The sequence below is a fragment of the Tetrao urogallus genome (genome assembly GCF_951394365.1).
Source record: "Tetrao urogallus genome assembly, chromosome: 5".
NCBI lineage: Eukaryota > Metazoa > Chordata > Aves > Galliformes > Phasianidae > Tetrao > Tetrao urogallus.
In genome coordinates this window covers 32,601,112-32,615,761 of record NC_136818.1, presented here as the reverse complement: position 1 = coordinate 32,615,761, position 14,650 = coordinate 32,601,112, and positions in this window count along the sequence as shown.

The window sequence follows — 14,650 nt, the reverse complement described above, 5'->3', positions numbered from 1 at the left end:
TAGTTTTGGGAACAAACAGAGTTTAGCACAATCTACACACAGACAAAAATAATTAAGTAATAGAAAAGACACAATCAATCTCTCAAGTTCTTCTCAAGAAATGTGTGAAGTTGCCCAACTCTTTTAGCCCGTTGCACCAAAACAGCTCTCCCACTTAGGTGCCCTGGGCTAACAGAATCAAAGAATGGCCTGGGTTGAAAAGGACCACAGTCATCCAGTTCCAACCCCCTGCTATGTGCAGGGTGGCCAACCAACAGACCAGGCTGCCCAGAGCCACATCCAGCCTGGCCTCGAATGCCTGCAGGGATGGGGCATCCACAACCTCCTTGGGCAACCTGTTCCAGTGCATCACCACCCTCTGAGTGAAAAACTTCCTCCTCATATCTAACCTAAACCTCCCCTGTCTCAATTTAAAACCATTCCCCCTTGATATTCTGCATTATTCCCAGACCCATAGAGCAGAGCAGAAATTCAGTAAAGCCTGAAACATGCAGAAACAAATCTCACCAACACCCAAATTATAAATCTGCATCGAGAATAAGGAGTGTTGAAGTTAAAACAGGTGCTTTTAAACAGGTATCACTTTAAAGAAATGTTAGCACACCTCCTTTACTCAGGTGAATATAAGAGATGCTCTTTCAATCATAGTGTGACCAGACTTTGCAGTACCAATCATTTCAGCAATGCCCACATCTGAAGTAACAGGCATTTCTCAAACTAAGTGACGAAAACACCTCTCTCCCTCTGCACTAAACCAGTGGCTTGCTCTGAAGTCCCTGACCCCACCTCTTTCATGGCTCTGCTCTCACACCTCTCACCCAGCTTGCAGCAAGACACACAAATATTCATAAGTAAATGTAGTTGCAAGTCACAACGTGCTGCTTCACAAGTACTGTACTGTCTCTCACCATGTAGGGCTGAACATCAAGAAGCTGCCAGATGAGTTTTGTGGTCTAAACACTGAAAACATAGCTGTTATGATTAAACCTTGAAACTTTCTCTGAAGGAGGGCTTCAGGCTGACAGTGAGCCTCCAGGCCAGCTATTTCTTTCCAAATGTCATTTCCCAAGAGACAGCTGATGAATGCGTCTGCTGGTCTGTTTCTCAACTCAGATTTATTATATTTCTGAGAGAATAAATCTTAATATCTATGAAAAAAATCGATGTGAACTTACTACAAATGCATAGTTTATAAACCTATTTTTAGAAGTTAGTTGAAGCATCATGTTTCCACATCTTTACCTTAAACAAGAGATCAGGCTTCATTCCTGCCCCCAGCGTACAAGCAAGAGGCATCACCACCATGTGATGCTGCTCAGGATCACCAAAGTTCCAGCATGGGGAAAGAGGATGAGGAAGACCACCAAGGCCTCTGTCTGCCCTAATAGCCTCAGGTCTGTCAAGCTACCTCCTCATGTTTCCCATCTCTGAGCACAGTTATCAGTCCTACAGCCATGGGACATCAAACAAGTGTCCCTTTGCCATCTGAATGCAATGATTCCCTTCATCTAAGCCAAATGGAATGACTTATGCACCACAAGTTAGTCCGGAGTTGCATTATATCTGTAGAACAAGCCTCCAGTAGGAAAAAAATAGTGAGGGTGGGAAAGAAAGAAGCCACAAACTTGTTTCTTCAGAAATACTCGTCCTTGACTTTCGTAATGCACTTACCAAATCAAAAGGCTGAGGGAAACAAAATAAAGAAAAAAGGGAACCTCGTTGCCATTCTGGACAATAGAATTGTACAAACAGTGCAGACCATTTCCTGAAGTTGCAATACCACATTCTTCAGGAAAAAAAAATCTGTAGGATGCACTGTAAGTATGCTCAGCCTCTAAGGAAGCTTAGGTTAAAGAGCCCTCTACTGAAACCTATGCTCTCTCACAGATTTGCTATACTTCCTGACTTCTTTCTCCTTCACATCTCAGAACAGCTGTATTGATTATTCAAGCCACAGCACTATGACCTCCCTTTACAGCAAATAGAGTCAAATCCCAGAGATAGTCACAAGTTTTATTTAAAACACTTTTTCTTTTGACAGTAATGGTGCTTGCTAAGCCTGAACTCCTAACCACCCAGTATAATCAGAGAAGAGTCTTCAAGATCTGCATTTATCTAATCTAAGTTTAAAAATTTACATGCACCAAGATATTCTTCATGCAGAAAAGAACATACAGTTGTTCTTCCCAAAATCTGACAATGCATTTAACTGCAAGTACAAAATGCTGGCTAGTTCTTTCAAATAGTATTTTCCTGGTTTGCCTACAAGTATTCAAAAACATTGCACCTTGTAAAAATCAATCCTTTTCCTACTAACAGAGGTGTGCATCACCTGTAGTGTTTGTTTGTTTAAACATCTTCCAGCACAATTTCCCCTCTGAATTAGCTAAATTTGTCCTAAGCAAAATCACTTTACTGCTATGGAGTGCAACCGTGAGGAAGGCTCCATATGTTACAGAAGATCAATTAACATAATTTTCAGTACAAACCAGTGTAAACAGATGAAAAAGTATAACAAGTGGAAATCGGATCAGAACTGGAAAAGTAAATTGTACACAAACTTTACACTGAGAGCAACCAAAGAATCAAACTTATGCTTACATCACACAGCGAAGGATAAGAGGACAAAAGAATGAATTGGGTGGACATGAAAAATTGAGGGAAAGACAAATTCGGAACTGATGTCAGGGCACACATTTTAATTGCGGAACTGCATGCCAGACATTAAGACAGAGCCGGGGTCATTCAGAGACCAATCAAAGGGCATTTGGGGGACATGAGCACTGGGGCACAGCAACTTCGTACAGACAAGTCTTACCAGCCTTTTCTTACTCGTGCCACTGCTGTGTCATTCAAAATAGCACAGATAGCACGGGCTGTGCTGCTCCTTCAGGGAACAAAAATTAAAACCAAAGGAAGTTAATAGCCATACCATCAAGGCTGTCAATCGCAAACAAGAAAAACTACAGGCATTCAAAATAAACTTCCCCTTCAGAGCAGAGGTCACTTTGTCAATATCAATCTTCTCATTTCAATGCACATTAAGAGCTATTGCAGTATCCCCTTTTATCCTATGACTGCGAGTTGACCTTAGTGACATTAGTGAATACAATATGGTCATTTAAGGATGTGGTAATTATTGGTAACTGCACTAACTAAGTTAGTAGCACACAAGACACCATTGCTTTGGTTTGTACTGCCACCTGGTCTTTGAGATATTTGTTTTTATTTCATATCTCCCTATTCAAACTACAGTCACACTAATTATTTTCCATTTGACTCTCATGACAACTTACACAAGGAAAAGATTACTTTACCCTTCAGAAGAAAAATATTTTCCTTCACAAATTTTATTTATAAGACATCATATAATACAAACACAAGCACCTTTACTCTTCCAGCCTAACATCTTTTTCAGAATCATGTTTAAAAACAAAACAAAACAAAGAAAACCTGTTCAAGCAGGAAACAAACTCACTGTGGCTGTGTGTTGCTTTGCCTGATCTTCTCAATCATGAAAAGTCATTTGTGAAAGGGAATACTGTGTAGGTACTTCTACCTTTACCACAGTATCATAATCTTCTTTGCTGTCTCACATTTGCTCTTCGTATCAGGACACAAATGAATCAAAAGACTTTCATCAAAACATAATGTGCAAGCAAATAACCACAGGTGGGTCAAAACACAGAGCTCCTGTCATAAGTGCCACAGTCATTTGACAACATGCACCCTGAGGCCTCCAGCACTCACCAGCTCACAAGAAGCCAACCCTCTAAATTGCAGCACCCTTTCACCAGGCTGCAGTCTGCTTCCAGCGTAAATCAAAGCTCCAAGACTTGAAATTAGGAAGGGCAGGTGCTTTAGGGGTGTGACCATGCATTTATGTCTACAGCTGCTCTTCTCTTGCATGACTTCCAAGCAGCCACAGGCTAGCCAGTCCAAAAGTTGGCCTTCCTGGGAGGATACCCATCAACCTGGACATGCATTCCAGATGCTATGCCACTGCTAAACACAAGTAACAGCACTTCCTTATCCATCAGTTCCCCTTCGAAATCAGTTTTGCTGATTTACTGGCCAGGACACATGATGTGATCACCACAGAGATGAATTTTTGTTAAAAGAAAAGAAAAAAATCAATAATGACTTGGGCTGGCAAAGGACCTTGGAATTGATTTGGAGACAACATGCTGGACTTAGGCCCAAGAAAAAGATCCTGGCCAAACGGAGTCTAATGCTTTTAGAGTTCATTTAAAGATGACCCTAAATTAAATTTCCAATTGTAGGAGCCTAATTCACTCTAGATTGTTTAGCAGTACCGCTAAGAAAAAAAGTCCCAACATGAGTATCCTTCAGAGGTTTTGCAGCTCAGCTTAATAAATTTTTAAATCAGACCTTGTGTATTCTTCTACGCTTGTTCATTTTGGTTGCTGTAAGTTGTCACATTCTGTTAAGCCCAAAGATCAATAAGGAGGCAAGCTTCTCTGACAGCTTGCAAACACTCCTGTTTTCTTCACGCTGTTTCTATTCAGTGCTTCTTTCTTCATAGATTCACCCACATTTTTAAAGCTATCTATTTTCCCCCTAAACAGCTACAGAAACAGTGTTGCCACCTTTTTAAACTAAGTACCTAAAAACATCTCATTTTATTTTGCTGTGTCTCCAGCAAAACCTGAGGTAGCTTTAAAGGCTGCCACACACTCAGACTGCAGCAGTTCCATCACATCTGATTCATCTGCAGCACGGACTTAGCCTGCAGACTGTGCCAGAGGCATTTGCTTCTGCAACTGTGTGAAAAGTGAGTATTAACCACACACTGACAACCCATGGAAAGGTCACTGAGCCAGGCCCGACTGTGAAATGCCATTATATGAGGAAAAGATCTGGAACACTAGAAAGGCAGAGGTGAGCACCAATTAATTCTGACACTGCTCAGAATATTTCAGCAATCCTGTCTAGGCCTGACTGGTACCTCTGCATAATTCCCAATACAAAGCCCTCGTGTTTAACAAAAGTGTCACTGTAAATATAAGGGTGATGGAGCAAGGGGAAAAAAAAAAAAAAAAGGGAAATAAAGGTGAAAAGGACTTTCCTCCTGTGCTATACTCACTTTGACTGTAACTTCAGCTGTGTCTTGACAAACAAGTGATGCCAGATATTCACACTATCATCCATTTGGCAGAATATATTTAAATCAATACAAAATACAGATCTGATTTCAAATTAGCAAGATCACCAATGAATTATACAACAACAATGATAGCAAATTCTCTGCTGGCACCAGGCTTCAGCGTGCCACCTGGCATTCCAGATTGCACTGATCCCAGCCTGTGCAGATCCTCACCACCTGGTGCATTGCAAATGCTTTTCCTGCAATACTGCAAGCCTTTCTGAGCAGCCCTGTTGGAGGGAGAGCCCTTCTGTTTCCAAGGTCACCCACATTTCCACGTAACAGCCTTGCAGAAAGACAGTCCAGCCAGATCCGACCTTTTTTTGCACCTCAGCATTGCAAGATCTGTACATTGTTCTAGCCTGTCAACCATTGACCCCCATATCACACTCATCCGTGTGATCAGGAATGATTTTTCCTATTCATTCTGCTTGTTGACAACTAATATAGTCCTCCTGGATGTGATCCACAGTGAACATTCTCGCTCATAATCAGCATACACATCCCTGCATCAATATCACTACTTCTGTGCTACTATAACTTCACTTCCTACAGCACTGAGCATCATTTCTCCCCAGGAAAAAAAAATGAAATACGTCCTTTTTCAACAGACAAATAACTCTTAAGGACTCATCTCATTTTCTCCTTTCTTCAGTCAGCTGGCACAACAGCTTACCCGCTTCCAGGTCACAGCTCAGGGGGACACAAAAACTTCCTGAGACTATGCCCATTACACACCTTAGGACATTCTGTTGTTCACAGAGTTCAGAATACCTCATGCAACAACCTGAGTAACAAACTCCAGTTCTTCAGCACGTGCAGGGGAAAGGAGAGAAAAAAAAAAAAAAAAAAAAAAAAAAAAAAAAAAAAAAAAAAGCCATCCCAGGAACTACCCAGGGGAAGTCATGTTGCTGTGTTAAGCTACAGGCTATTTTGTAACCCCAAACAACAACAAATGACCAACTGCCTAGCAGAAGAGGTCAGATGCCCGACCTACGCTGATGCCTTACCAACGCTGAGGTCCGACCAGCTTCCCTTCAGAAATGCCCTTATAGCAGAGACAAGTCACCGCTATTGCTGCAGGCAGGCAGCTATGCATTGTCATTTATCTTCTTAAAAGCTAACAGCACAAAGCTCCAGGGCTAAGGAACAGAGAAAAACAGAAGCTACAAGCCCCAGCCAGGGCCCCTCAGGGAGGCCCACAGGGGCACAGCACGCAGTATCCAGCACTCCAGCCCTCGCCAACAGCCCAGGGCACTTAGCAGCTGGGCCCCACGCTGGCACGCAAGGTTCAAACCTTGCAAAGAGGGCAAAAAAGGCACAGTCCCTTAACTCTGCACCTCCAAGTAGCAGGACTAATGCAAAATTCACAGCCAAAACACGCTTGATTTAGAAAACCTTTTTCTTCAACTAGCCACCAGCGCTAAACAGTTGATAAAACCAAATAAACCTTTCCTCTCACCAAATTTCATCGTGTCCTTCAAGTCCAGCAGGTTTTCCCTTATACACTCAGCCATCAAACAGGGCAGCAGCTGGAGGCAGAGCAACTGAAATACCTGCAAAACAAGGTGTAGCAGATCAGTTATCACTCAGCTTAATCAGGCACCTGTGTCTCACCTCTAAGCCCATAAAGACCTACTAAAGTTTCCTGGGTCTTGCTAGCGTGACAGGTGTGGAGCATTAAGGGACTCAAATGCAGAGTCTCCTTGTGCAAAACAGGAAAAAAAGGCACGTAAAACAGCGTTGCAGTTTTAGTTGTACGTTAAAACAAATTTACAAGCCAAGAAAGCCATACACAGCATGGCATAAAACCTGCCAAAATTAAGTGAAATCGTTGTGATTAAACAAACAGCAACAACCCATGTACTTTAATTGATAGTTTAAAAATATAAGTAATTAGTGCTTTGTGTTACAGACCTATAGCATTCTAAATCCACTACCAGGAATGGTAGATCATGTTGTCATGCCACTGCTTTATTTCTCACCGTGACAGAGATATTTTATGATCTCTGTTATTAGAATCACTTAGAGAATTCTTAAGCTAACACAAGTGAAAAATGTTGAGACTCTCAGAGCGCAAGTAGAATAAAAATGCAAAATATATTAACTTTCCATGTCAGCTATGTGTGGAAGGAAAATAGGATGCTAAGCATGCTAATTGCTTCACTGCTTTTGGCAAATTATCCATTACAAAAGCCAACTAGTAGCATGACAAAAGTAAGTGAATGTTAGAAGGTGTCACAGAGGTGCAAGAATTCCCTACCTTTAACAATGCTAGTTTATGCTCGTAGGTTTATGGAAAATTAGCTGTACTTTTCTAAAGATGATCAACACCTCATAGTAGAAATTAAACCCTGAACTCCCAAACATTGATATCTCTGCCATTGCATAATAACAAACTTTAAGTGAGGTAAACTAATACTTTTCTATATTCATTAGGAAAAAAACAACCTGCTTCCAATCTACTGGAACAGTACTTTCAGAGGCGAAAGTCCACTTATCCTTGCCTCTCATAATATATGCTCATTTGCTTCAATGAGGACATTAAAATTCAAGAGCAGGCAGATCTGCTTCACCTCTCCAATTTACCAGAGAGGCTGCTTTGGAGCTGCAGCTGAAACCCCGATAGCAGAGACCATCCTCAGCGGAGCACTCTGTAGTTGTGCACCCAGCATACAAGCCAGGCTGAAGCTTGGATGCGTGTTCAATGTCGGTGAGGAGAAGGAGCAAGGAAGGCTTTCAGAGAGTGCATTACAGGTGTGAATGGAGCGAGATACGTCCTTTTGCAACACAGTCCCAGACAAGTCACTTCTGGGCCAGGGGAGTAGGATGTTGGGGTGAGTTCTGCTTTACCCAATTAGTCAAAGTTAAATGAAGAGCACATTTCCCTAACAAGACCTTCTCCCCTCTATAACTGTATGATGAATTAGGCTTAACATCTATTTCAGTTCGCTACTTGAGATGATTAAAGTGGTGTCTTTCAGTTTTCCAGGAGCAAAAGATTGGATCACAATTGTTCTTACTTGTAAAGCCGTCTGAGACTAATGGGCACTGCTCCATCTGAGAGACAAAAATCTGCCCTTCCAGCTGAGACCATAACCCCCAAGTATTGATCAAACATCCACCTCCCTTCTACATAATAGAATTTCCCGGTGAGCTAATTGTTTTCACTTCTTTCATCTCTGTAAATGAGGTCAATGGCAAGGGCAAAGAAGAGCTTTGAGTGTTATTGGCTTCAAAGCAAGAGAAGATAGACCTTCCAGATTTTGGAGCATCCCGTACAAAGTATATAAACCACTATGGGACTTTCCAAGCATTCTACCCATAGCACTGCATCTGCTTAGGACAAGGCTTGCCCTCGCTGCCTGAGGATTTATGCTTTCTCCATCTGTCGTTATGATGTGACAGTGCCACTTATGGGTCAGTGATGGCCTTAATTCATGCTGTCCTTCCAACAGCGACCAGTTATCATCCACAGCATATCAGTGCCTCAGCTTTGTTATTATCTATTTGCCTGCAGAGATGGAGCCAAACAGCACCACCTGCCCTGTACTCCTGTGCTGTACAGGCACAAGCAAGGTGAGAGGGAGCTGTAATGATGCAAATAGATCTGTGTACATTGATAAATATCAGCATGAATGTACAGAAAGGAACAAGATTAAAACACATTCCTCATGAAAAAAAAGTGGGTCCTTTGGCATTCTCTCCCAAAGCAGCTATAATTCTCTAAGGTCTAGCCCTTAGCCCTCCTTAAATTTCACCTCCCAGTGCAGCCACACGTCCTAAATCAAGCCTTTCTTCCCCCTGTGTAATACTGCAGTTTCCCCTGCTGAGCTTGAGTGAGGAGTTAATTGTTTTTCCACCCCTACAATCAGAAGACTGCAGGTGCCTGTTGGAAGCCATCATTCCTAATTCTTAATTGTTTTGCCCCACTTTAATAACTACAATATAAAATATTTTTTTATAAGGCACTAATGGCTCCTAGAGGATTTTGGGGGTCTTTTTAAGGGGAAAGGCAGCCCGGTCTAGTGGTTGGCTACCCTATCCATTGCAGGGGGGTTGAAGCGAGATGATCTTTGTGGTCCTTTTCAACCCAGACCATTCTATGATTCTACGATTATGAGTGCAGGTCATCTATAAGAAACTAAAGGTCTCTTCTGTTATCTCTTTTCTTTCCTTTAATGGAAGGAAACAGCATAACCAATTGCACTGAGCTAAGCTGTGCAGCCATATTTTAATATTTCATTGTCTTCAGTCTCTTGTGTGTCCTCGTTTGTTTGCTTTTTTTCCTTCTTCTCCTGTACAAAATGTACCCTGTTTGTCAAAACCCAGTGGCAGAAATTGCTTTGCACAGGATGTGCACTGCTTGCAGGTGATTTCCAGCACACAGGAGAGCTGAAGGAGCCAATATCACTGTCAGGAACACAACAGTACCCAGACCCAAGCTGCTTTCATCAGGATTCAAGAATATGTTTACTCAGAACCAATATTTCATAGTAACTTGCTTCTAAAACTTACAGTTGTTGAGACATACCTGGTTGCTTTGCTTCTCTGTTTGCTTCCAGCTGCTAGCATTCAGGCAACACTATACTACTGTCTACTTTTTCATCATACTGCATGACAGACTTACAGCATTCTAACAGTTAGAATATTCTACATGTGCTTTTACATGAGTTCTGGCCCTGCCAGACACAAAACCTGAACAGTGGCTGCAAGTGGTAAAGCCTCTGCCCAAACCACGGGGGCTACAGCACTCTCCCTTAGGGGCCCTCAGGTTTATGTTGATTCATAACACCCCAAGCAGGGGGTCAGAGCCAGGCTGAAGCTCTGCTATGTGCCTTTGTCAGGTCAGCTCTGGCCTGGCCAGCCCCTGCTCCCCTCAGCCTGCCAGGACAGCAGTGCCAGCCCCACCTCTACAGGGCAGCTGGGCTCCCAGCTGCAGGCGCTACCAAATGGCCAGAAGCTGGGAACTTCTATTCATTCCCAACCTGGGCAAGACAAAACTCGGTACTGAAAGTCTCAGCAGCTTGCTGTTCCTCCCTAAACACTAAGGCTAAAGCTGGGGAAATCAGCTTTGCTTTCTGAAAAGTTGCATTTTAAGCCAAGTTCTGATTCTGTGGCCTTTGCAAAGACCACATCTCAAGAGGCAGAGGAGACTTGCAGACTTTGCTGCTCTCAAAACACACTCCATACCCCGTCCTCAGGGACTGCTCCCCCATCTTAACCAAAGGCAACAAACAAGCCAGGCCAATAGCAGCACAGCTTCCAGTATTTGTAAATGGATTATGCAAAATGGAATTGTTATGGGAATCTTCCTAACATGTTCACATATGTTTTCACCACTTTGTTGCCAGAAAGGACACCTTACAGAATATAAAACTACCCCAAAAGCATATGCAGCTCAGCTCTGAGAGTAATTTTTGAAGGGCTGTTGTTTCCTGGATGTGAGCAAAGGTTATTTTTTATTTTGAACAGATATAATCTAGACAGATGGAGCATCATAGGGGGAGGACTGAACTCATGATCTGTTTGTTTCCTGAAGAGCTTTTTTGTAATGAACTTTGTTTAAAAAAAAAAAAAAAAAGTTTTGTAAATCCAAATGAATTAAATTGCTTTATACAGCACTGGAATTAACAACTTATTGACAAATAGATGTTCTATTAATTACTTAAACTTCAAGTACTTGAAACAGGTAAACAAGCAAAAAAAAAATTGGACAATACACTTTTTGAATGCATGCATTCCAGTAAGCTGAAAATTAATTGTCTTCCTCCAAAAAACGTGTTTTTAATTTAAATCACAAAAGCAATCCCGTCAAAGTCAAGTTTTTCATATTTTCAGGAATAAAGATCTCAATCTTTCTTTTCAAGCTCTGACCAGTGTCAGATCACAGAACCATCTATCGAGATCCTCAATAATTCATCTCTTTCCCTGTGTTGATTACTGTCTGAGATGAACAATGTGTCCTAGAAGCTATTTCATGATCTGAAGACCTCTGAACCCCTAGCAGACTGCAATTTAGTATGAATTTCAACCTCTCTTGCTGATTTCTGAGACAGCATATACAAAATACTATGAAGACATGATAAATCCTTGCAGAAAATAAAATAATTCCAATACTGCAGAAATTCAAACTGAAAACCTCATGCAAGTATACAGTATACTTGTACATGAGTTCAGTTTTGAGTTAGCCATTATTTACCTTGCTGTACTTACAATCAGGCTATAGTTTTCTCCTGCATGAAAAATATTGGGAAATCTTTGTACCCATCTCTATCTTTCCATTAGCGTTTGCCAAATTAGTTTCACAAACTGCAACCTGGAACAGAGAATTGATCCTGTATTAGAGAGAGGGGATGCAGGTACTTCTAACTTCAGACTCCACTGATGAAGGGAAAAATAAGCAATATTAACTTGGGATTACTTTCCAAATGTCCATGTCCTTAAGCAACAGTCTGAAACCTGAGGAAACCAGGCATTTGGCAACTGAAATTCAAAGCTGAAGAACCAGCCTGTCCAGACTGAATCTTCACAGATGACCTGTCTTGTGTTCACTAAGTTATCTTACTGCCAAGTAAGTTCTCTGTTCAACAGTTTTATAGTGAAGAAATTCAGGAACCTCCAAAACAAGAAAAAACAACCCAGGGGAAAGGGAAAAAAAATAGCAAAGAAAATAAATCCAAATATGCCCATAAATGAAGGAAAAGACTGTGGATATCTCCTTATCTGAGTTTGATACAGTCAGCATAGAAATGCTTTATCCATTATGATATAAGCAACCCAGCATTTTTAGAACTAAGAGCAAACGTAGAAGCAAATATCTTCGGACTAAAGAGAATTAATTTAAATCTATTTCCTCTGTTTCTATCATTCAGGCAACTGCTTAATACATTGATCTTCCATGCACTTCCATTTTCTCCACCCGTACATCTCTTATAATTGGAATGAGCTGCTCTATTAAGCTTCTTAATAGATTCTACGTTCTCAAAACCCAATAACTTCAGGACAATACATTAAAATAGACAACAAATTAAGCTCGGTGTTTGTGAATGTGAGGCTCCATCAACAGCGACCTTCAAAGCTACAGCACGTTTAAAATGGTTTAAAATTGGTTGCAGAGAAACCAGTGTCTAATATGTCTGATTGCGTTAGTTTGTGTCAGTGCTACGGAGCTCTGAAGCTTTTTGAAAGCAGCTTGTTTTTGGCAAAGAACAAGTTACTGTCCTGATATGAAGAAGCAATGGACACGTGGCGACGTTCACAAAATGACTCAGAGCTGTGGGCCTCAGATGTGTGAAAAATTTGCAGCTACATCACCCAGTGTGAACACAGCCTGGTTTGAGCAGTGAAGTCACAGCTGGCCATGGCTTTGTACACGCAAGTAACATCAAGCCATTGTATGCAGAACAGAAGTACTTTGACAGTCTAACGTAGTTATTTTAATTATTTCAATTGAATCTAATAACTATGCCACAGTACCTCATTAATTAACTTAGTTTGAAATACAATGTGAGTGGGGCTTTTATTTTTAAGTCATTACAAACCTGTAATTTCATTTTAAAATAGTAAACGATATAAAATGAATCTCTCAAAGCTAGTCAGCTCTGGAATGATTCCTACCTCCTTCCATAAGGCCAGCTACACGCACGTGTATTTTAACCACCTCTTCAGCCAGTCACAGACAAGTTTTTCAGCGTGAGTGAAGAAGAAGATGACCCTTTAATGTGTGTGGGTGAGCCTCAAAAGCAGAGGAAGCAACCAGAGCCTGGGGATGGGGACACCCAGACACCCAACAAACTGCTGTGGAGGGTATTCATCAGCCATCCCCACAACAGGCAGCTGCTAGGGCAGGACATGGAGCCTCATCTGCTCCAGTATGAGTTACCTATTTCATCTTGAAAACAGACTGGAGACTAAAAGATTGAGGCAGGATCAGGCTTAACTGTCGAAAAATGAGTCCACGTTAGCCAATCCACAACGAGAAACATTCATCTCAGGCTTCCAAGGAATGGTGTTATTCAGAAAGCCATCCTCTAGACAAGCTGCAGCGTTGGCCTAACCGTGCTGTAGCTTTAAAGGTCACTGTTGATGGAGCCTCACATTCTCAAACTCATGAACTAACCATTTCCACACACAGCCCTGTATATAGGAAGCCCCACCACCCTCTTACACCTCACCCCTTCTTAATTACTCAAAACTGACTATTAGCATCGCCTCCTACATAAAAATACCCCAGGATTCAGTTCATTTTGCATTACCCCACCCAAAAGACCTGTGTAATGCTTTCTACTGGATTATTATTTTTTTTAATAACATGGAAATCACTGTACAAAAGGCTGTTTTTGCTATGGTGGATAGCACTTAATCACAAGCAAGACTGCTAATTAGCTGCACTTCCTGCAGTGCTGACTGAGTTTATCTGAGATAAGCATAGTTCAGCTTCTCTTTCTGCCACCTGCCAGCGATGCTCTCTGATAACATGGGCTGTCTTGCTGTACTCCACCAGCTGTCCAGTAGTGGTAAATATAGGGTTTTTTTTTTATCTTTTTCCTTACAGGTAGACAGTTAGACAAATACAGCGATGACTGTAATCCATATGCTGTACACTGCTTCCCTCATACCACAGCAGAGGATTTATAGTGACCTTCTCCAGAGCACTGTAAATCATGGCCCAGGTACAATTAGCAAATGTACTGGACCCTGGCCAAGCTCTCTATCACCATAAAACCTAGGCAGTTCTGAGCCTCCTCAAGTCCAACGCAGGAACAGAATGCTGTGATGCTTACTAAACCTGTTTTCTGCTATAAATTTCCCAAAAATTGGCTCTGTAAGAAACGCAAATGTCTTGCAATCTTTTTTAGCAGAGCCACTTCCACTGCAGCAGAACTTTGCAGATGGAAGAGAAGTGCCCTTGCTCAGTATGCAGCCTTAAGGACAGCTGCTCACTCAATAAATACTTCTCCTGATAGGAAGGTGCCCTATTTTTTGTTTGTTTGTTTTTAAACCTTAATACAGGAAGTTTAAACAGCTATAGCCAACACTTTTCCACACAGACACCAACAAAAGCCTTGAAAACTGCTCACCGCCTGCAGACCCCTCAGCAAACCAAAAGTCAGCCAATGTCCATTAATTTCTATTTGCCATAATAGGGCTGGACTCTGTAAATTGTTGCAGGCCAGCAGTGGGCACACGCTGGTGGGGCACACCAGCTATCTTGCATCTGAGCTTGGTGTCACAAACACATGGAAAGAGGTGGGATCCAGGAGAAACACAAGTGACCCAACCTAGCACAGTATGACAGAACTGGAAACGACACTGCAGAGCAAAAGAACAAAGTCATAGGGGGCCACCCTGTTCTACAACAACAGAAGAGCAGCAGTTGTTTATCCACCAGGAGATCATCTGCAGTATCACAGAATAAAGCATGCTCTCATATTCACAAAACCTCAGGTGAACCTTGCAGATAAAAACAACAAAATATAC